Here is a 24402-nt window from a genome sequence, read left to right as displayed (position 1 = left end):
AAATCAAAATATGTACTGCATTTGTTAAGTATGGAAAATAATGAACACAAACCTGAAATTTGCATAGTTAAATAGAGATGTAATGCAAACAATGTACTTCATAATAAGGTTCAGCTGATAAATTTAGAGACATTATCTTGGGTAATTTTGTAGACTAATGGAGGTCATACTGAATGGTTCCAGCCAATGAGAAAGAGACAATCCAATGTCTCGCCTCTTATGCCATCTATGCGAGAGATGTAGAACGTTTTTGTTCTACGCGTGGTTTCAAAGGAAAGTGTCTTGCGACGATTCAAAAGAATAGTTGGAATCGCAGACTGGGAAGAATCGCCAACTCCTTGACGATTCAAAAGAATAGTTGGAATCGCAGACTGGGAAGAATCGTGAACTCCTTGACGATTCAAAAGAATAGTTGGAATCGCAGACTGGGAAGAATCGTGAACTCCTTGACGATTCAAAAGAATAGTTGGAATCGCAGACTGGGAAGAATCGCCAACTCCTTGACGATTCAAAAGAATAGTTGGAATCGCAGAGTGGGAAGAATCGTGAACTCCTTGACGATTCAAAAGAATAGTTGGAATCGCAGACTGGGAAGAATCGTGAACTCTTTGACGATTCAAAAGAATAGTTGGAATCGCAGACTGGGAAGAATCGTGAACTCCTTGACGATTCAAAAGAATAGTTGGAATCGCAGACTGGGAAGAATCGTGAACTCTTTGACGATTCAAAAGAATAGTTGGAATCGCAGACTGGGAAGAATCGTGAACTCCTTGACGATTCAAAAGAATAGTTGGAATCGCAGACTGGGAAGAATCGTGAACTCTTTGACGATTCAAAAGAATAGTTGGAATCGCAGACTGGGAAGAATCGTGAACTCCTTGACGATTCAAAAGAATAGTTGGAATCGCAGAGTGGGAAGAATCGCCAACTCCTTGACGATTCAAAAGAATAGTTGGAATCGCAGACTGGGAAGAATCGTGAACTCCTTGACGATTCAAAAGAATAGTTGGAATCGCAGACTGGGAAGAATCGCCAACTCCTTGACGATTCAAAAGAATAGTTGGAATCGCAGAGTGGGAAGAATCGTGAACTCCTTGACGATTCAAAAGAATAGTTGGAATCGCAGACTGGGAAGAATCGTGAACTCCTTGACGATTCAAAAGAATAGTTGGAATCGCAGAGTGGGAAGAATCGTGAACTCCTTGACGATTCAAAAGAATAGTTGGAATCGCAGACTGGGAAGAATCGTGAACTCCTTGACGATTCAAAAGAATAGTTGGAATCGCAGACTGAGAAGAATCGTGAACGAATCGTTAGAATCGATTCGTAATGTATGATTGAATCGTTGGAATCGACTTCTGAAAAAGAATCGTGTTGCCCAACTCTACTCGCTAGTCAAGCTCGATGCGTGTTACAGCACGGCAGCCATGTTCCGGCACCCCAAAGTGGAGAACGTGCGTAACGCACTGCTGATGCCCTTCACCGTGCAGGTGTGGATGTGCGTGCTGGGCACGTGGCTGCTGGTGCTCATAACCATGAAGCTGGCCGCCTGGTTGGAGTCCAAGTCTGACGAGTCCACCTTGGAGAGCTCCTGGAGTGCTACGATGCTGGCTACTGTGGGAGCTGTCAGCGAACAAGGTCAGAGACTATCGTATCCGTTAACCCTAGAACGCTATCGTACGTAATTTTACGTATAATGACCCTCACTACTTTTCCCGTCAAACAAGACCCTCCATCTGTCAGTGGTGACAGCCAGAGCAGTGTATATTAAGAGAGTACCGCATTCTCGACGGCGGCAGCCATATTTACTCCTTGCTCGGCACAGAAGCGTAAGCAGTAATGCTAGAACGATGGTGATTAAAGGCGATATCACACATGTTGTTATGGTTTATTGAACACAGGAGACAAGAATTAACAAACATTATTGTCATAGCGAAATGACTCATGGGAGGTAACACTTTATTATCTATGTTATGTCCATAATTTTCTAATGCAATTCTCACACCAACATTTCGACCGCCACATTTAGCAAATTGTTGTCGTGCATTTGCTATAACAGACAATTTTCTTAACAATAAATATATTCTAGTTCTAAAATAGTGATAAGACTTTTTCAAATATATTATAACGAATTGAGAACGTATGAGTTGAAGTGTTAATGAATAAAGACTTCAAATCTTTTAGTGTCAATACATTTTCTACCAACGTTTCACATTTTTCTGCATTTAGAATTATATCAAACACGAATTTATAAGGGTATACGTGACTTTTCCATGTGCGACTTGAGAGTCACTAATATGCTAATAAAATTTATAGATTCATCCCAGTTATCAGTTATTTTAGTATTAGTATTAGTATTTATTTATTTAACCTGGTAGAGATAAGGCCGTCAGGCCTTCTCTGCCCCTCTACCAGGAGATTCCAACTACAATATCAACAATAAAATTACAATTAGTATTAAATTTACAATTACAATTACAAATAATATTACAGTTAGTATTAAATTTACAATTACAATAAAATTAAAGTACGAAAAGATTGCCTGAATAATTAAAGCTAGATAATTTATCATTAGATATGAAATACAGTTTTCACAAATATTATACAACTTATTTTGTTTTATTTTGAACAATACTGATCCCAACAAGTAGTAAAGAGCTTGTTGTTCACTCAAGTCAATATTTCCAGGTAATTAAAAATTTAGCCTATATCAATTTCTTTTGCTCAGATTCATCTTCACTAGACCTTTCTGTTTAGGGTTTACTTACATCTATACCTAGAAACTCAACTAATTGTTCAGAATCGCAAACTTCCCCAAAGGTCTTTTTCCCTCCGGCTTTCCAACAATAATCTATATGGATTTCTGGATTCGTCCATACGTGCTACATGCCCTGCTCATCTCAAACGTCTGGATTTAATCTTCCTAATTATGTCAGGTGAAGAATACAATGCGTGCAGTTCTGCGTTGTGTAACTTTCTCCATTGTCCTGTAACTTCATCCCTCTTAGCCACAAATATTTTCCTAAGAACCTTATTCTCAAGCACTCTTAATCTCTGTTCGTCAAAGTGAGAGTTCTAGTTCCACAACCATACAGAACAACCGGTAATATAACTGTTTTATAAATTCTAACTTTCAGATTTTTTTTATAGCAGACAAGATGACAAAATCTTCTCAGCCGAATAATAACAAGCATTTCCCATATTTATTCTGCGTTTAATTTCCTCCCGAGTGTCATTTATATTTGTTACTGTTGCTCCAAGATATATTAATTTTTCTACCTCTTTGAAGAATAAATTTCTAATTTTTATATTTCCATTTCATATAATATTCTGGTCACGAGACATAATCATATACTTTGTCTTTTCGGGATTTACTTCCAAACCGATCGCTTTACTTGCTTCAGTAAAGTTCCCGTGTTTTCCCTAATAGTTTGTGTATTTTCTCCTAATATATTCACGTCACCCGCATAGACAATAAGCTGTAATGCTAATTCAGTACAACAGCAATTGATTACACATTGATAACTGCACAACAACACGCATTCTTCATGATAACGATGGAAAATCACACTAGAAACCTGTGTTCCTACGCAAGTCTTACGGTGTACTGAGTCTCCGAAGGGAGTAAATATGGCCGCCGCGTCGGCATTTGTCGGATCAAAAGAATGCGGTACTCTCCAATATACACTGCTCTGGTGACAGCAGGCTGCAACTTATACGTTTAACTAAGTTATTATAAGATACATTTGGAAGTATCGATAATATTAATAGAAAATTGTCTGTCAGTTGCTGACTATCAGTGGTGACACCAGGCTGCAACTAAAGGCTGGTTCACAATAAACAGGAAACGAGAATCGGAACGAAAACGAAAACGGTAAAATTGTTAAAATTTATACATTTAAATGTGAGCATTCACAATTAACGAAAAGCTTGCCGGAGCCCGAGATCGGGAACGGAGATTTGGCTAAGTTTCAACTTTGGCGTTCACGTTTCCGATCACAGCCCACTAGATTCATTCTATTGCCATCTAAAAGCTATTTTGTCGTCGTATATTTTGAAGCAAGAAGACCGTGACATAACCTATGCATTATTTTGTTCTGTGCTGTGCATCATGGAGCAAGTTTTATTTGATGAGATTCTGATATTAAGTGTTGAGGAAAATCCTCACGTTTACGATAAGCGGCGCGCCTCGTATAAAAATGAAAAAATGAAGAAGAATACGTGGCTTTCAATAGCTGCATCTTTGAACACCGATCGTAAGTGAATCATATTTTATTACTCTACTGGTTGTATTACACACTACATATTCACGCTTCAATTCAATAACTACTTTTGTGTTCATTTTTGTTCTATTACAAATCTTTCTTCTCTAATTATTTTACGTTATGGTAGACTTAAAATAGATTCTGATAATAAAGATGCATGGGCATATTTATAGTACCGGTACCGTACCTAATGAAATGTTTCAGTTGAAATTTCGAAGTTGTTTAACCTGTGTTTATGTTGGCTGCCTTGTACTCATGAGAGAACGCCATTGGTCAATTATACACAATTAACGTCAGAATGCGTAATATCGACTTTACATATCGTTATTGACATACATATCGATATGCATTGTCGTCTACGTTCTCGGTTTATTGTGAATCAAAAATTTTCATATCCACGTCCTCTACTTCTCGTTTTCATTCTGGTTCTCGTTCCCGGTTTATTGTGAACCAGCTTTTATACGCTTAACTAAGTTATTATAAAATACATTTGGAAGTGTGCGTCAGATTTACGTATCGATAAATAGAAAATTGTCTGTCAGTGCAGTTTATTTATTTTCTTATAAGAGTGTTTTATCTACCAAAGTAACACTGGATGAAAACTTACGTGATGATACTGACTGAAATCTAAATCTATTATTGGATAGAGATAAAAATATCGGCATGGATATCGAGGTTAGAATAATATACTGTACTTTTAATTACGCACTTTCACACTAGAGGAAATACTCGCACCATCAGATTTTATTACGAAGTGTCTTCAGAACCTTTCCATGTTTTAAGAAGAACGTAATTTTCCACGCCGGAAAAGATTACGTGTGGACTCTGGTAACATGTGGCCCTATGTATAAGGAACTTACTGAAGTCACTTATTAGATTCATTTCTTTTCTTTTCCAGGCTCGGAGATGGAATCCAAATCCGTCACGTTTCGCATCGTCCTGCTCTTCACACTGATACAGGTGGTGCTGCTCAACAATTATTACGGCGGAGGTATCGTGTCCTCCCTGCTCACTGAGCCTGAGAAAACCATCCGCACTATCCAAAACCTCATCGACTGTAGCCTCCAGGTAGGCTACGAAAATGTCAGCCACAACAGAGGATTGTTTGAGGTACGAATGCTGTCCATAACACATAGTTGCATATCTATATCTACATATCTGCTTCCTGTGTTAAAAAAATAGGAGTTTACTTTGATACGCATTTAAACTGGAATAACCAAGTAACTCATATTATCAAAAAAGTTCTTTCCATACTACATTCCTTAAACAGCATTCGAAAATTCCTCCCGCTATCACTCAAGAAAATACACTAGTGGAAACACTAGTAATGCCCCACTTCGATTACTGTGATTTTCTACTGACTGACCTCAATGTCAACCAGTCGCAAAAATTACAACGTGTTCATAATTCTTGTGTTCGCTTCGTCTGCGATGTCCGTCGCGCTGACCACATTACCCCATCCTTCCAAACTCTAAACTGGCTACGACTTAACGAACGTAGAAATTTTCATTCTCTCGTTCTCCTTTTCCAAGTCCTTCACACTTCTACACCTACTTACCTTGCCTCCCGTTTCAGTTACCTGTCGTCATATCATAATCTCTTCACACGCACGCAAAATAGCCGCATACTAGCCATACCAACACATAAGACATCATCGTATTCATCATCATACACAATCTCGCTCTCGCGCTTGTGGAATATCCTACCCAGTGACATCAGAGACTGTCGGAATTTAGTAGCGTTCAAAAGCAAACTTATTAAGCATTTTTCTTACTGTGTAGAGTAGGTTTAATTTTTACTTAATTAATAAAAAAAAATGTTTCTTTCTTCTTAACTTCTACAATAAACTGTCTAGCTTTTATTAATTAGTTAATCTTTTAGCACTTCGATTTTTATTGTATTTGTAAATTTAATATTAATTGTAATTATAATTGTTGTTTTCTAATGCCAGGTATTTGACAATAAAGTCATTTGACCTCTTGCACTCCAATATTTTTCAAATATATTATCATGACCAGCCACTGAAGCACAGATTTTGAGGTGTTCCGAATCCATTTCTTGGTTTGAGTTGCACAATGGGCAGTTAGGGGACTGATATATTCCAATTCTATGCAGGTGTTTGGCCAAACAATCATGGCCTGTTGCCAGTAATTATAATTGTAATTGTATTCTTAATATTGCAGTTGTAATCCCCTCGTAGATGGGAAGAGAAGGCCTGATGGCCTTATCTCTACCAGGTTAAATAAATAAGTAAATAAATAAATAAATAAATAAATAAATAAATAAATATAAGGTACCTGCACCTCAGGACCTTATTCCGAGATTATTGTAATAAAAATGTTCATGTCAAAACTGATCCCATTCAAAATAATTTCTGTATCGCAGCAATAACTTTATTCTTAAGAAAAGTCATTTTGTGTTAAGCATCAAAAACAATTAAAATATCAGAACAAGAGCTTGCAGATGTGGTTCAAAAGTGGGTACTCTTTATCTTCCAAGCTGCGCAAATTTGTATGTACTTTATTCTGAAATTGAATTCTGTAGTTATCAGTATTTCATTTCACAGGACATAAAAATATAACCATATTCATTCATTAATCATAGTGTTCTCTCCAAGGGCAGGTCTTTCACTGCAAACCCAGCTTCTCCAGTCTTTCCTATTTTCCGCCTTCCTCTTGGTCTCCACATATGATTCATATATCTTAATATCGTCTATCATCTGATATCTTCTTCTGCCCTGAACTCTTCTCCCGTTCACCATTTCTTCCAGTGCATCCTTCAGTAGGCAGTTTCTTCTCAGCCAGTGACCCAACCAGTCAGTTTCTTCACCCACTCTTTCCAACACAGCTTCAGTTCTTATTATGACCGTCCATTTCACACGTTCCGTTCTTCTCCATATCCACATTTCAAATGCTTCTATTCGCTTCTCTTCACTTCTTCGTAATATCCATATTTCTGCCCCCATTCAATGTCACACTCCACACAAAGCACTTCAGTAGTCTCTTCCTTAATTCCTTTTCCAGAGGTCCGCAGAAGACGTTCTTTTTTCTACTAAAAGTTCCTTTGCTATTGCTATCCTCCTTTTGACTTCCTGGCATCAGCTCATGTTACTGCTTACAGTACACCCCAAGTATTTGAAGCTGTCCACACATAGCTCATTCCATATCGTCTATTCGAAAGTATTTATTCATTACACCACGCGACCTCATAAGCAAAATTCCTTAAGGGGAGTCTGTACTTCCGTATCTTACAATGTTAAATTTCTCAATTTTGGGTATACTTTTTTCAGATGTTATAAAACATACAAATGTAAAAAAAAATGGAACATTATGTAACATACCCTTATGTATAGGCCTACAACCGGTTAAATAAATTTAAAATTCCACTGAGCGGTTGGCAAAATGAAAAAAAAAAAATTCATTGATAACATTTTTTGCATTAAAAATGACTGCAAATTATTTTTTTTTTATTTTTGCTCAAGACATAAATAAACTTAATTTTTTAGCTTACTGTGTAAAATTCTATCACATTGATATTTTATGTTAATTTCAGCCTTACGGGTATAATACTTTCTGAGAAATGTGTACCAATGATACAAAAAATAGGAAATGTGGAGAAAAATGGTGTCAAAGTTTCCATATCTTACAGTGTTAAATTCCTCAATTTAGGGCGCACTTTTTTCATAAACGATAAAAGATACAAATGTAGAAAAAATAGGGCATATGTAACATACTTTTATGTATACAATCGACTAAATAAATTTAAAATTCCACTGAGCGGTTGACAAGAAAAAATTTTTCATTGATAACATTTCTTTTCATTAAGAATTACCAAAAAATTTTTGCTGAAGATAGGGCTAAAAAGCTGACAATTATAAGAAATAACATAATATTATCATTTTACACATATTAAAGTACCGAAAAACGATAAAAACCAAAATTTCATTTTTTTTGTCAAAATTCGATGTAGTCTACAGATTCCCCTTAACTCTGTTGAAGATCGAAACGCAGACATATTCAGCCAAATGTTGGTTTATGCTCATTGCAGGCCTCCACCAACCCGCTGGTGCACGAACTGTACGAGAAGAAGGTGTTCCCTGCCACTCAATCGCACCCCAACACTTACCGAGTCGACATCGGCGTGAAGAAAATGAAGGAAGAGCCATTTGTTTTCCAAGTGGAGCAGATTCAAGCTTATCCCCATATTGATAACATGTTCTCAGACTCTGAGAAATGTGACGTGACCGAAATACCACTCTTTCCAAACCTCGTCGGCAGCACGTATCCTCTTATGCAGAAGGGGTCGCCGTACAAAGATATGTTCGCGTATGGGTCAGTAATTTAATGTATTCTCTCAGAAAGCAATACTTCAGCATAGCTGTCTGTCAATTAAATAGCTTAGGTAGTTAAATGTGTTTAACACACCACTGGTGTTCTGTAATTGAGACGGGAAATCAAAAACTCCCTAATTCCAATAAACCAAACTTTACAGGAGACAGAAAAAACTTCACACGTCTTACTAACTTTATATATTATACAGTTACCTATTAATATTGTGTAAAATTACATTCTTTATTAATTAAATACTTCAAAACCTAAATTTTTACATTATCTTACGCTATAATTTGAAATAAACACTGCTGGAGTTAGTGGTTTTCTGACTCCACAGTGTGTGAATTAAGAAAAGTGAATAAATATGAGCCATGTGAAGAAAAAAATACATATATAATAAATCCCTTATGAAACATTGAAATATACGAAAAAATGGAAGTTTATTATCAAGATTAACATTTTTACATTTTTTTTAATTTCAAATATATGAGACAGAAAGTCACAAATTACCATAAAGCACATCAAAATACAAAAATAAAACCACAAACAATATTAAAATGTTAACACAGTCTGAGGTTCATGTTACAGATTTTGTTTTTTCTCCCACTCTCATGTTCTTCCTGTGCATCTAGATTATTACTGTCCGCAAATAGAGTTTGGTAATACATCCTACTAATAGTAAAGAGAAGTAACTCAAACGAAACTAAATTGCATGTTTGTGCTCACTTCTTTCTTATAATGTAATACATCCTACTTTCCTCAGAAATAAACTGCATTACATTTTGCAATCCTTTTCTTTTCTTCTTTCAATGGCAATGCTGAATTGTACTTTAGTTGACTGGGGAATGAAGCATCTGTATTGGGTTTCTGGAAGCTAAACCGACTCCATATTGTGCCTTTCATAGTCTTACTTACATGGATATCATATATATTTTTTAGAGATTCTGAATACCGCATTACATTATTCAGCTGGTTGAACGATAGTGTTGCCACCTACCGGGAAATTAAGCTTGGAATGCTAAAACTCTCTTATTCCATGGAGTATGTGGAGTTCTGATTTCCACGAGTTTTAAAACAGTCCCCAGAATGCAGATGAATGTCGATATTAGTGTATTCTCGCCTTCCACGCATGCGGGACAAACTAAAAAGCATCATCCAGCCTATAACTCAATTTTGTGAAAAATTGGAGTTAGCGGGTTTTTGATCTCCCTGTCTCAATTATTATTTCTTAAAGTCACAGTATCGTCTAGTATAACAATATCTTAAGTCAAATGAGATTCAGAAATATTCGAACAATTTTCGCATGTGTACAGCTGTAATGATTGTGAGATGGAATTATGACCGTTTTTCTTAAATTTTTGGGTACAGTATAATTTTGTGAGGCGGATAATCCAAACACAATACCAACAAACAAAAGATGTGAAAGAAAAGAATGAGATGTACTCATATATACAATTGAATATTTTTTCAAATTTAAGTACCTCTTTTTATGTTCACTTTTACTTAAGCAATATTATTGTGATCACAAAAATGAACAATAAAATAATAATACTCCACAGTTATTAATGACAGTGCGAAGTATACATTACTTACTTACTTACCTACTGGCTTTTAAGGAACCCGGAGGTTCATTTCCGCCCTCACATAAGCCCGCCGTTGGTCCCTATCCTGAGCAAGATTAATACATTCTCTATCATCATATCCCCACCTCCCTCAAATCCATTTTAATATTATCTTCCCATCTACGTCACGGCCTCCCTAAAGGTCTTTTTCCCTCCGGCCTCCCAACTAACACTCTATATGCATTTCTGGATTCTTCCATATGTGCTACTTGCCCTGCCCAGTTCAAACGTCTGGATTTAATGTTCCTAATTATGTCAGGTGAAAAATACAATGTGTGTAGTTCTGTGTTGTGTTACTTTCTCCATTCTCCTGTAACTTCATCCCTCTTAGCCCCAAATATTTTCCTAAGAACCTTATTCTCAAACACCCTTAATCTCTGTTCCTCTCTCAAAGTGAGAGTCCAAGTTTCACAACCATACAGAACAGCCGGTAATATAACTGTTTTATAAATTCTAACTTTCAGATTTTTCGACAGCAGACTGGATGATAAAAGTTTCTCAACCGAATAATAACACGCATTTCGCATATTTATTCTGTGTTTAATTTCCTCCCGAGTATCATTTATATTTGTTACTGTTGCTCCTAGGTATTTGAACTTCTCCACCTCTTCAAAAGATAAATTTCCAATTTTTATATTTCCATTTCGTACAATATTCTCGTCACGAGACATAATCATATACTTTGTCTTTTCGGGATTTACTTCCAAACCTATCTCTTTACTTGCTTCCAGTAAAATTCCCGTGTTTTCCCTAATCGTTTGTGGATTTTCTCCTAACATATTCACGTCATCCGCATAGACAAGCAGCTGATGTAACCCGTTGAATTCCAAACCCTCTGTTATCCTGGACTTTCCTAATGGCATACTCTAAAGCGAAGTTAAAAAGTAAAGGTGATAGTGCATCTCCTTGCTTTAGCCCACAGTGAATTGGAGAAGTATACAATAACAGAATTATTATACATTACTATTTCCTTCAAAATATCAATTAGGCTATACTTTGTGTCCTAAGGAGAAGTACACTTGTTTCAATATTTAATCCGTTTATTTACAGGTTTATTCGTTATTTTTTTATCTTACCCGTTCTTAATATCAGTTTTTGTTCTTTTACTACGCGTCTCTTTTGCCTTCTTTCCTGCTCTCTTCTTCTAATTACATTTTCTCTTTGCTCTGTGTATTACGTTCCGTCTAATGAGGCAGTCCCGTAGATGGAATAAGAATATTTATCCATTTTGATTATGTATGTGGACTTTGAGACTTCTATTATGCAACTGGTTAGGAAATGATACTTCTATCACGCAACTAGTTACATAATGATTAATTATCAAATAACGTCTGTCGTCTGCTTCCAATAGGAATCTGTGAATGTCCTCTTTTGAAAACATACTAGATTTCTTATCCTGATAGCCTTCATCTTTTCGTTTGGAACACCAGTCTTCAATGTGTTTATATTCCACTTCATATCTTAACGCGGGATTTCATTCAATTGCAAAACTTGCAGCATTTCCAGTAGCTGAATCCTCGTTTGAACTCATTTTAACAATGTTTGTTTATTTCTCCTAGTACTGATGTTCTTCTGTTATAAACAAAAACCTATCGTGTTCAAACCTAATAAAGCAAACATAAACGAATCGCCTCTCGCAGGAAGAAACTAATAATATTACAGTCGCCTCTACACAAAATATATGTTCAAAACTAATAAAAATAATATAATTACTTTCATTAAAAATCAATTATTTATCAAAGTGGATGAAGCATTGTACGATATACTTATCGTAACTTCACATTGCGATATTCGACTGGTTATCAAATCTCGTTTGACAACTTTCCAATCTCGTATCGTAATATGAAACATTACGAAACTCATATCGTAAATAACTAATGCCGCATTTCCTCAAATGTTTAACTTATTTTTTTAAACGAAGTTTTTTTAGTTAATGAAATTTATTTGCAAATGATAAATAAAAATAACTGTAAAGGATGTTAAATAAGTCCACTTTGGAGCATTAATTTCGAATAATGTAAAGTTAAAAATGGGGACATACAATTGTAAAAAAAAGTCATTTTACAAAATTTTAAATGACCGCAATGACGTTGCCCTTTATGCCCTTAAAAATTGAAATTCAAGTGACATAAAATGAGTCGTGTGGTATTAAATTTATTATTATTATTATTATTATTATTATTATTATTATTATTATTATTATTATTATTATTATTATTATTATCATTGTTTTCGTTTTTGGGGATCGAAAGGCTAGATTGTTTTGAGAAAAAGTGCTGTAGGCAGGTTTTAAATTCATAAACAACATTTTGGAGACGTAACCGACATCATGACTGTTAGAATGTGATATTATAAAACCACATAGCCTAGTGCCATTGTTATTTAACGTTACAATACTATACGAATAAAATGACTGAAGAGGAAGTTAAATGGGAATAAAATCTATATTAATGAATACATACATACATGCATACATACATATATTACATACTAGCTCATTCTTTTTGTAATCATAACCGATTCTTACGGTACAGTATGAGGAAAAATCGTCTGATCCTTCAAATCGTGTGATTATTTAAAATAAATATCAAACATAAATTAATATTAAGAAATTCTATTCGGAATTTCACGCTGTTACAGCAATATTCGACAATATTTGATTTCTTGAGGCTGCAGTACAGCGATCTCCTTTATTTCAGGTACCGACAAGTTTGGGAGCGAGGGCTGATGAAGTACAAGTGGAAGGAGTGGATGCCGCCCAAACCCTTGTGCGTCCTGACGAAGGATGTGGTGAGTGTCGAGATAGTCACCATCACATTCGCCTACTTCACCCTCCTGTTCGGAGTGTTTGCCTCCGCTTCTATACTCGTCATCGAGAGACTCTACTACCACAGGTGTGTTAAAACAGAGACTGCAATAACTATGACTATCTTTTAATAACAACGCTTTTCTGAAGTCAAGTCATTATTTTCCGCTTCAATGTTGTAATTTGTATTATTGCTAACCAAGATGTCATCGTACTGCAGCGGCTCTGCAAAGGTTTCTTCTAAAGGGACATCATTTTATTTTTACTTCAATTTTTATTGTACCTGAGTTTACTTCCGTCCTCCACACAGAACCAAGACAGCGTATGGAGTCAAAGTTGCCTTACGATCAACAGTACTGAGTTAGTGAGTATAGTACGTTCCAGAAATATGTTCGCATTTTCCAGTGACGAAAGAGCTATCAATATTGAATCATATTTTCGCACAGGTACTGTCCGTTTGCCTACGTCGCATCCCGATTTCCCCCACCTGCTTCTGTTCGCCCCTCTGTAAAAGCTGGCCTGTCTTAGCTCTTTTCTGAAAACATTAATTTCTGTTAGGAATTGGTCGTTTACGTAATATTATACAACTGTTTAAAACAACTTAAATAAAAGGACCTCGTTAAGTAATCAACTGTCACGTGATTTCCCCCATTTCTACGATCCTGCAACATAACCACTAGGACGGACAGTAGATAGCATGTCTGAGTAATTTTATCTGTGCGGATCGGGCAGAAGTGAAGACTGAATTTACAGTACGTAAGGTATTCTTTTATAGAGTAGGTACAGAATAATTTCAACATAAGTTACTAGTACGAAGGACGAAACTGGCAATTGGAATTAGATGCAATAGTCTATAGTGCGATAATATCCACAATAGCACTGAAGCCTGTATCGAAATAAACGGCCACCATTTTAAAGAATGTGTTTAAATATTCATATTATGATTATTTTTCAATTTAACTTCATTCTCTATATTGTACGCTAATGTGCTATAGGCAGTATAATATACACTGCATAATGAATACGTCCACATGGACAGTCAGTTCGTGAGTAAAAACACTTATTGTTAATACAGTACTGTATTTTGATTAAACAAAAACCTAATGAAAATGATCAAACTCAAAAGTGCAATATTTCCTAGTTTACGTAAATGGATGAACTACTTTTCTTCCCTCCTATACCTAGTAAAGTGATTTGTTTGTGTTTTACGTCAGTATCATCGAACTCCAGTCGTGGAAAGGGGTAGCAAACGGTGTTTCCGGTTCTCTAAAGGTATAGCTAGGTTAATATTAAAAATGTTAGAAAAAATAAAATGATGTCCTTGTATAAACATTCAGATATGTTGATGATAAATTTTCTTGCCGCTAATAACGGATCGCAACCTAGCCAATGGAGAGTTTTCGCACCGTACTGGTATCCCAAACGGTTCACGTTATGTTGACGTCATTGACGAAAGAGGCAATCAGAGCCATTCACCTCACGTTATTACAATGACGGTCCTGCTTTCTCTAGACGGATAACGTGGATGTGAAGTAAGTTTAGCTTAGGCCTAATTCGGTGTTAAAACATTTTATTTAATAATTTATTTATTCTGGCGAAGTTAAGGCCATCTCGCTTGAGAGTACCACTGTGGACGATATTCATCTAGTCAAACAGCTCAGGATGGATAAATTATTCAGGCCGAAGTACAACAAGGCTCAGGCAAGAATGTTCTGTTGAGATTCCGATAGACAAAAGGTTGAGTCGTTAGTACTCCGCCAAGCGAAAACACTCCTTCCTTTAACTCGCCGTAACTCGGAAACCAGTAAAAAATTTTGAATAGGGACCGCTTTAAAAGTAATTTTCATTCTTCTTCAACATCCCTCTCGTTTTGACCCCCAACTTTTGAGGGTGTAAATGTCTATTCTGCACAGATCACAGCGAAGTTAGTATTTTTTCTCACTTTTCGTAAAATATTTTCATTTCGAATTTTTTCTATGCTTTCCTTAGACCTTGAGCTACCAATTAAAAATTACAGCGCGATTGATTGGCTATCACAGGAGTTACGACATGATAAATGTTTAACGGAGTGGGAAATATCGAACGTGAACATACTCGTACGTCACAACTGACGTCAACATAGCGTTAACCATTCCCAAGTGCCAGCCCTACCCATGTTATTATTAACTAAACACCGATAGTTTTATAGTGCTGTAAAATTTTAGTTATAAATGAGGGTTCTTAATTCCAGCACAAAGACTATCCCAACCAATTAACAGATGCCACGAAAACGTGAATGGAATAAAAAAAACGCAATCATATCTGATTAACGTTACAAATTAGATCGAATGGCTGTTGCGAGATATCATTTAAAAACTAAACGAAAACAAACATAGCAAACCAACATAGAAGGTTGCAAGGTTCTCAAAAGCGTTCAAATTGTAACCCATCACCCTGAATACATAAAGTGCACGATAAAAATATTATTCTGCATATAAGATTGACTTCGCTTATTTTCAGAGTTTCAGCAACGTTTATATTCCACCTGTTGTGCGATCGTCACTTAGGTCGCATTGGTTGCTAGCCGGATGGCTACTGCGTTCGTCTTCTGCTCTTTCTCATCAGGATTTCTGACACCACCATTGTACACAACAATGGAAAACGATTTTGCTGGAAGAGCTGGAGCTCTCAGGATACTATAGGAAAACTACATGACTACTAAACTTAGTCTGAAATGATTGCAATATTGTAAACTCTACTTGATTTATTACATATTTACAAAATGTACAAACAAAGCTACTTAGAAGGTAGGCTATTTCGTTTTCTTCCGCCGACGCCATCACGCTACCGTTTCTTCTTTACCAAAAAGACCTGATTAACGCCCTCCGTCAATCTCAACTAACTGCAGCAACACTTTTTATGATTCGTTATCCGTTTCCCGCCCGGGGTACCGACCACGCCATCCACCAGGTGAGATGGGCTTAAAAGCACTTTTGATTTCACTTGCTTACAGATGTCGTCTTCATCAAACATCTCTTACATTTAATTTCATTCAGTGCATTATAGTGATAAGTCGCTATACTGATACTACGCGCAAGAAAAGAGTTCGAACAATGCGTGATATAATTTTAACCAATTAAAATGCATGCTTTGTTCTATTGGACCAATGCGATTAGTCCAGCGATGATCTGTGGCGTAAGAATACTTTCATTGTAGGCAGTGATTTACCACACGCCCGACAAGACTCTATAACGCTGGCTAAGCATCTTAAGACCGTGTATTCCGCTGACACTGTTCCTGTTTCAAATTTAATACTCCACAGGAAATCATGCTACAGGGCGTTCTTTAGCCCTGGGGCATAACACACAGTTTCTTTTCATACAAACAATTAACATACATGAATCCATTTAAGAGGTTACAAACAATACATGACTGAGATAATTCTATTTGTACCCGGGAGGTTAGCGGAGACGCGAAGGCCGGATATACAGCAAGCTGTGTGTAACAGATATCACCTGTGCAGCTAATACACAGCCTATTTGTTTTCAACAGGTGCTGCACGAAGGAGAACATCGCACGAATTAAGAAGAGACGCATCGCCGCTGGTAAATCGGTGACTTTCGCAAATGACATCCAGTCGAGCAACATCAGTCACGGATTTTTTCCACAGAAAGCTTCGACAACAAACAATTTCTTTTCTAACGATTTTGTTATTTAGAATTTTCAGCAGGCTTACAGTAGTCAGTCCCCCACTACATTTTGTTTCCGAGTCTCGCGAAAGCGTCCGATCACTTCTTGCGCCTAGCAGTGCCGGCCGTCTGTTCAGGGTTTTCCATTGTGTGGACTACAGTCGTCACACAGAAGTTATCATCGATCTTGCAGCTGAGTGTCATCTTATAAATGTCTGTCTGTGAAGGTTCGCATGAAAAGTGTCAAGAATTTATTGACGCAGAGGTGGAAACATTTTCTTCCTCACGCCACTTCCGACAAGTCGTCAACGCTCCAAAATACCACAACAGCTGTCTTTCTGTATGGTCTGATGATGGGAACCTAGATTCGCGGGTTCAAATCTGTCAGAGATCGGTGAGTTTCTAAGGTAAAGGTAAAGTCTTCACCATTACATTACAGTCATGGAGGCCCAAGGATAGTGGGAGGTTAAAGTTCCTCACCTGTGCAGACAGCCGGCGTTAAAGGCAGTAGGGATGACAGTCCTACGTGCCCACCTTCTTTACCCTCAAGGAAATAACCTTGATGTAATTATTTCCGTTAGTAGACTCCAAGATCATAGTGCGGCAGGAAGGACTGGATTAATGAACAAAGTCTATGACCTCATCGAACCTGCGACCTTCCGACTTGCAGAGTAATGTATGTATGTATTTATTTACACTGCAAGTGGGCAAGCACCCGGTGGCAGTGGTATACACAATATAAACAATACACAATAAAATTACAATACACAATACAATCTATAAATACACAATACAATTTAACACAATAATTACAATTAATAATAATACATAAAATAACCTAAAACAGGTTCTGCAATATCGCCCAACAGGGGTGCGTGATATTGGCAGACCTAGGCGTCGTTGGGAAGACAACTTCTGAGACGAAACAGGCCAAATGGCCTATCTTGTTGTTGTTGTTGTTGATGATGATGATGATGATGATAACCTAATTAATAAGTGAACCTAATTTTACAATACAACCTACATATGTATAGGCCCTACATAAGTTTCACATTGGTACTGATAATAATCTTTGACTTTACTCTCATCTCACTCGCTGTAGTGGCACTATGACGCATTTCACTGACACTATAGAACACATTTCACTGACACTATAGAACACATTTCACTGACACTATAGGACACATTTCACTGACACTATAGAACACATTTCACTGACACTATAGAACACATTTCACTGACACTATAGAACACATTTCACTGACACATTTCACTGACACTATAGAACACATTTCACTGACACTCTATAACACATTTCACTGATACTATAGAACACATTTCACTGACACTCTATAACACATTTCACTGACACTATAGAACACATTTCACTGACACTATAGAACACATTTCACTGACACTATAGAACACATTTCACTGACACTCTATAACACATTTCACTGATACTATAGAACACATTTCACTGACACTCTATAACACATTTCACTGACACTATAGAACACATTTCATTGACGCTATAAATTATCACTGATCGGAACTATTCACTGCACTGTAAAACCATAACTCCACTGACTCACCACACTTCACTGATACAACAGTTCAAATAAGTCAAATAATTACACCCTTATGCATACTTATAAACAGAACTACATTTAAGCTAAACATTTCTAGTCTAAGACCCTCTCACACGCTATTTTTAATGTGTCGCTACCGCGCGTAAAGCTACCCTCTTTACACGCTATGCAGGCGTATGGGGGCAAGAAAGTAGAGCTTCGTGCTTCCATGAGCTCGGCACCACGATACAAACATTTTGAAAAAAATATGCAAGTTAATATACTGCAGCATTCTTCGGAAGGTGCAAGTAGTAGAGTTAAGACATGTCGTATAATCACGGTCTACTATATACAGTCACGAAGCTTGAGTTTTGAGGGTGCTAGAAACAATAGACTGTGACGGTACTATTTTGCATTGCCTGTAATGAGGCGATATTAGCGATCCTAGTGGTGAGCAACTACCTAATGTTTGCATATTTACTACGTATTGAGCTTCGCGACTGTATATTAGACTGTGATATAATCCTGCAAATCAAGATTTCAGGTATAACTCCCTGTAAAGTTGATTTGAATAATTTCGAGGGAAAAATTGTTCCGGGGCCGGGTATCGAACCCGGGACCTTTGGTTTAACGTACCAACGCTCTACCAACTGAGCTACCCGGGAACTCTACCCGACACCGATCCAATTCCTCCCTCTATATCCACATACCTCAAAGTGGGCTGACAACCGTCAAGCAACCAACTTCGAGTGCACACTAACTCCGTGTGACTTACATTGTGGTTTTCTGTTAACGAACAGTGACGTGTATTATTCAGTGATATAATCCTGTTTTTGAAAGAAGCATCTTCAACAAAATTAATAAACCATTCCTCGCCCGTATCAAAATTCGAAGGTAGCATAATGGGCCCGAATGACTGGGCGTTTGTCGCAATCCAATACACGTCGCATCTTTAATAAGCAACAATGCAGCTTATACACGGATAACCGTCCCCTCCCCGTACAATACAACACGAAAGACTAAGCAGACTGTAATGCAACAAAGATTCAAACAGTAAATTATATAAAAAATTACGGAATAATTAGGCAAAACTAAAATAATGGTTTATGTATTAAATAAAATTCGTCCTTTAATTCAACTTTCCGAAATGACACACAGCGATCTACTAATTACACATTCTTACAGAAAAACAACACAGGAAGTTGTAAATATTAAGACAGTTTCTATAATACAAAGTAAGAGATACCCTAGGATTAAAATCTTGACAGATTGTAATACAGTTTGCGTCGAATATCACCAAAAAATACCCTGGATTTCATTGCAACATCAGAGGAAATGAAATTTTCTCTCTCAAAAGGCAGATATTTCATACTAATTAAAACAGCACACGTCATTAGAGATATGGACTCACCATGCTGATCAAAATTACGCTGCCATTCGGAAAGAAGGTATTGGCCATCCTGAAAAGAAAATAAAATGCTTGTTAGAAGTAACACTAGAACATTGAGCGTAAGAAGTGTTTCCGCCACAACATCACACTTCCCCTTCGTGCCCAAGAGAGCACGTTTGCTGGGACGATGCGATACTAGATTGTGGCAGATAAGATAGTTAAGATTGTGAAGTAGGCAGGTAGTGTCCTCTAGAAATGATACAGCCTCAGCATTTGTCTGGAGGAACGACAAACCCCCAAGTCAGGATAGGCAAACCCTGGAATCGAACCCCGGACCTTCCAAACACAGGGCGGGAGTAATGAACACTACTTCTCCGTGGTCGGTAGGTGCGAAAGATAATTTTCGTAAAGTACACAACACACCTACTTCCTATTCATCTTTATTAAGAATAATCTCTTGCCAAGCTTGACCTTTATATGCATTCACAGAATTCAACAATATAGTTAGGTAGTACTTGGCGAAATTTCTTCAACGCACATGTTAGAAATATGAAGTAGATATACAGAATACGTCACTTCAAGAAATTCTTTCCTGATGTCGAGCAAGGAGGAAGGGCAATCAGTTACTGGTACTTTCCTCTCATTTCAGGATTGGAAAGTAGCAGATTTGATGTAGGCTACATGAAATAGAGAGCGCTTTAGTAAATATTAATTGCATTTCATCACCAGGCTAGCTAGGTGAAGTAATGAATTTTAAAAGACTGGGAGGGTAAGAAAGCTAGCTACTTTCACCCTCCTGCACTTGTTTTGTTGTTTAGTAGCGGGTTATTTATTGTAACTTGTAACTAGTAACATCTACTGATAAGTAGAATGCAATAAACCTACAAAGCCTCCTGCACAGAAAAGTTTTGTTTGATTTAAGGCTCATTCACAATGAAAATTAAACATAACGTAAGCGTTAACTTAAAAATGTAAACGTTACGGTAAAATCAAGAACATTCACGATGGGAACATAAACATAACCGAATAATTTCGAGGGAAAAATTGTTCCGGGGCCGCGTATCGAACCCGGGACCTTTGGTTAAACGTACCAACGCTCTCCCAACTGAGCATAAACATAACCGCTAAGATACTTGGTAACCATGGAAACATAACAATGACGCCGTTTCCTCATATTATGTCGTATACATTAGCGCTCCACGATTGTGTTCTGTTTGCATATCACGTAAGCATAAGCATGAAAGTTTAGAGTTTGCAAACTTTCATGTTAACGTCTTACGGTAATATTAATGTTAGTGTTTATGTGAATCATTGTGAATGATGCTATTTGATAACCTGGCCGCAAACTTCTGTGTTTATGTTACGGTTATGTTTAATTTTCATTGTGAATGGGCCTTTAAACGTTGTGAAATATGCAAATGAACATGCTGACAGATACGCTGAATATTTCGGACAACCACCAACTCAAAAAAAAAAAAAAAATGTAAAAGCAAGAAATTCAGCAGCTAAAACTACAAAGCATTACTTTATTAAAATCAATATGCCGTAATGTGCGGTCCGCATCAATCAATGTGAGTTTGAGTGATGCTAAAAAATGTGAATCTTCCTCTTCTGAGATATTTGTTTCTGCACTAATGTAAGGAAAAATACAACTTCAAAATAATGATATTTTAGCTGTCTCCTATTTCAGATTCATATTACATAAGTTTTAGTTTTTCAGGCTCGTTTGTTTAAATAATGACTGAAATTCTAATATTGTGATCTTGTTAACTAAGGTAATATTTGTTCCCTTGTAATCATTTCTGTTTGTGATAATTGATCTATGACACTGCAGAAGGACTCCTCAGCTTTCAAATAATGGTTTGGAAGGCATCTGTAGTGCAATTTGGAACCATTAATAAATATTATTTTAGAACTAGTTAAATATGCATAATTTTAAGCATTTGAATAAAGGCAATATTAGTATTTAACACAACGTATAAATTTCCATAGAGATGGCAAATTATATCAAACACATGCATGTTTTTTTCAATCGATCCTATGGAGTATATACTTGGCCTATCTATACATCTATATAATTTGAATTGGTAATGGAAATTACGGGAAAACAGCTGAACGGATTTAATAAATGACCCCTCATTTTGAAGCTTGGAACTCAAAGTTTTTCAGAAAAATAGTAATTTTTAGTGAAATGTCAATTTTTCAACATAATTTTCCTATTTTCCAAAATCCATCTGTCGTCAGTTTTGAGAACTAGCTAATTGCATTTCAGAATAAAACAAAACACAAACTACAGTAAACAATATTACACGAAGGCCATGATCTGCAAGAATGCTGACATATTTAGAGCTCAAATTAAATTGGTTATTAAAAACTTAACTAACTAAAAATAATTTACAGGTTCGATTTTGTGGTGTGTAATTTTCTGAGCAGCTGTGTATTGGATATAAAAAACTACAAAACTTGAGGTGGTTTGATGACATTATTACCATGAGAAATGAAATAATATTGTAGTTAATGCCATGATGTGACTATATTTAATTAATTATACATATTGTGAATTTTATTAGTAACAACAATGTAATTTATTCGTCACAACAGTAATTCCTTTCTACAATTCACCTTCAACGCTCTCGTCAACAATTGGATCCTCACTCAACACAGTATTCGTTATAGCACTCCACCGACGACAATGACAATTTACTTGGACTATTACGCACAACAATGAACTGTTAATCTTAACTAATATTTGCAAAGCACTATTTACAAATCAGAACTACCAGTTCTCAGTTCACAGTTCTTCTATCTCAGTCACTCGAGTTCATAGTATCTCGAACCACAGACCTTCAGAGACAGTTCACTATACTCGAACTCGGGTCCCTCCAACTGCGGTCCACTGCACTCGAACTCAGGTCCCTCCAACTGCGGTCCACTGCACTCGAACTCAGGCCTTCGGATGCTGACGCAGATGCGGACGCACACTCGAGTCGAACTCCGGCACACAAGTCTGGCTTGCTTGCTCTGGCTTTCTCACTGACTTAATAACTGAAAACTGCAAACTGGAAAACTGCTGTCGTTCCTTCGCGTCCGTAATTTATAGCCACAGCGACGTAGCCTCGAAGGCTCCACGCGTCTCTAGAGATGGCACTCCAGAAAAATCCCGAGCCCTCTCCTCTCTACCAGCACCAGATGCGCGCGCACTCTCGCTCCACTCTCTCGCCGCGTTGGCCCTTTTCCCCTCTCCGCCGCGCGCCATCACAAGTGCTCCGCGCGATCTTCTCTCTTGCGGGACGCTGGTCGTGAGTTCGAATCTCACGTCGCTGTCACAATATTAATGCTATATTGATGATATGAAAGTGAAACGTTTTGGGGTTATACAAGTAGATGTAGAGAATAACTTAAATTAGATTTTGATTTCTATATTTTACTGAGTGGCGGCTATATAGTATATATAGTATATGTTACTGAAAGCTATAAAACTTACGTAAGATAATACTATTATTAAAAACCAAATATTTTTATAGTTATTAATCAAGTGGGGTTGGGTCTTTTTCAAATATTTAATGGCGGTGTGGTGTAGATATTTATATGCGTAGTTCTTTTCAGTATTGGCTCGACAAAGAGTATCTTTCATTATTATGGAAGCAAATAACTTTCACAATGTCTGGTATTCTTCATTGAAAATAAATCTAAAAAATGTTTATTTGAACGTCTAATGAACTTAGTTTGCAGCATTTGCTGCACAAGCCACTAGTTTGTTTATAAATGGAAGAGACAAAAATTGTGAAATGGCCACACATATCATAGATCTACACAAAGGGTAAAAGAAGTTCAGAGAATAATGACAGTTGATATCTGAACAATTGACAAATTAAAAAAAAAAAAAAAAAACAAAAATTATATTTCTTGTCTGTAATTGGAAAAAAACACTATCCATGTAACAGATCTTCTATTCTTTAGTAGCAACTTAAGCAAATAAATGATAAAACTTTGCACGTAACTTCTCATTATGTACATTATACAATAGCAAATAAAACTTCTGATTTAGATAAGTTGAAGTTAAGTTATTTGGTCACCATTACCTTCTTCCAGATACTCCTGGGTTCTCACTGGAATATGACATTTAAATTTCTCTATCTGCTCACCCTACAGCCTATATAACGAAGCCAGGGAATCACAAATCAAACATCATAATAATTATTTTTAGCCAATAACTATTTATTTGAAAATGATAGGCATACATCAGCTCTAAATGAAGCAGAAAGAGTTATAATAATTATTAGGCCTATATTAGACCATATGTGAATATGTTAGGAGAAAACCCACAAACGATTAGCGAAAACACGGAAATTTTACTTGAAGTAAAGAGATAGATCTGGAAGTAAATCCCGAAAATACAAAGTATATGATTATGTCTCGTGACGAGAATATTGTACGAAATGGAAATATAAAAACTGGAAATTTATTCTTTGAAGAGGTGGAAAAATTCAAATATCTGGGAGCAACAGTAACAAATATAAATGATACTCGGGAGGAAATTAAACACAGAATAAATATGGGAAATGCCTGTTATTATTCTGTTGAGAAGCTTTTATCATCCAGTCTGCTGTCAAAAAATCTGAAAGTCAGAATTTATAAAACAGCTATATTACCGATTGTTCTTTACGTTGTGAAACTTGGACTCTCACTTTGAGAGAGAAACATAAGTTAAGGGTGTTTGAGAATAAGGTACTTAGGAAAATATTTGGG

General features: G+C 36.6%; 1 protein-coding gene and 1 non-coding gene across 4 annotated transcripts in view; both read right to left on the bottom strand.

The window, feature by feature from the left end:
- The window catches only part of LOC138709638 (facilitated trehalose transporter Tret1-2 homolog), a 614214-nt gene that overhangs the window by 213452 nt on the left and 376360 nt on the right, over window positions 1-24402 (bottom strand). For all 3 annotated transcript variants that reach the window (XM_069840549.1, XM_069840550.1, XM_069840551.1), the window contains one exon: window positions 19675-19723. The gene's annotated coding sequence lies outside the window, so the exon portion shown is untranslated. The remainder of the gene's footprint in view (window positions 1-19674; window positions 19724-24402) is intronic.
- On the bottom strand, window positions 18856-18928 carry TRNAN-GUU (transfer RNA asparagine (anticodon GUU)). The gene has a single exon. It is a non-coding gene; the product is annotated as a tRNA-Asn (tRNA).

This window comes from Periplaneta americana, chromosome 11 (assembly GCF_040183065.1).
Source record: "Periplaneta americana isolate PAMFEO1 chromosome 11, P.americana_PAMFEO1_priV1, whole genome shotgun sequence".
Classification (NCBI taxonomy): domain Eukaryota; kingdom Metazoa; phylum Arthropoda; class Insecta; order Blattodea; family Blattidae; genus Periplaneta; species Periplaneta americana.
The sequence above is the reverse complement of the archived record's forward strand: the minus strand, read 5'-3'. Positions and strand labels throughout refer to the sequence as shown.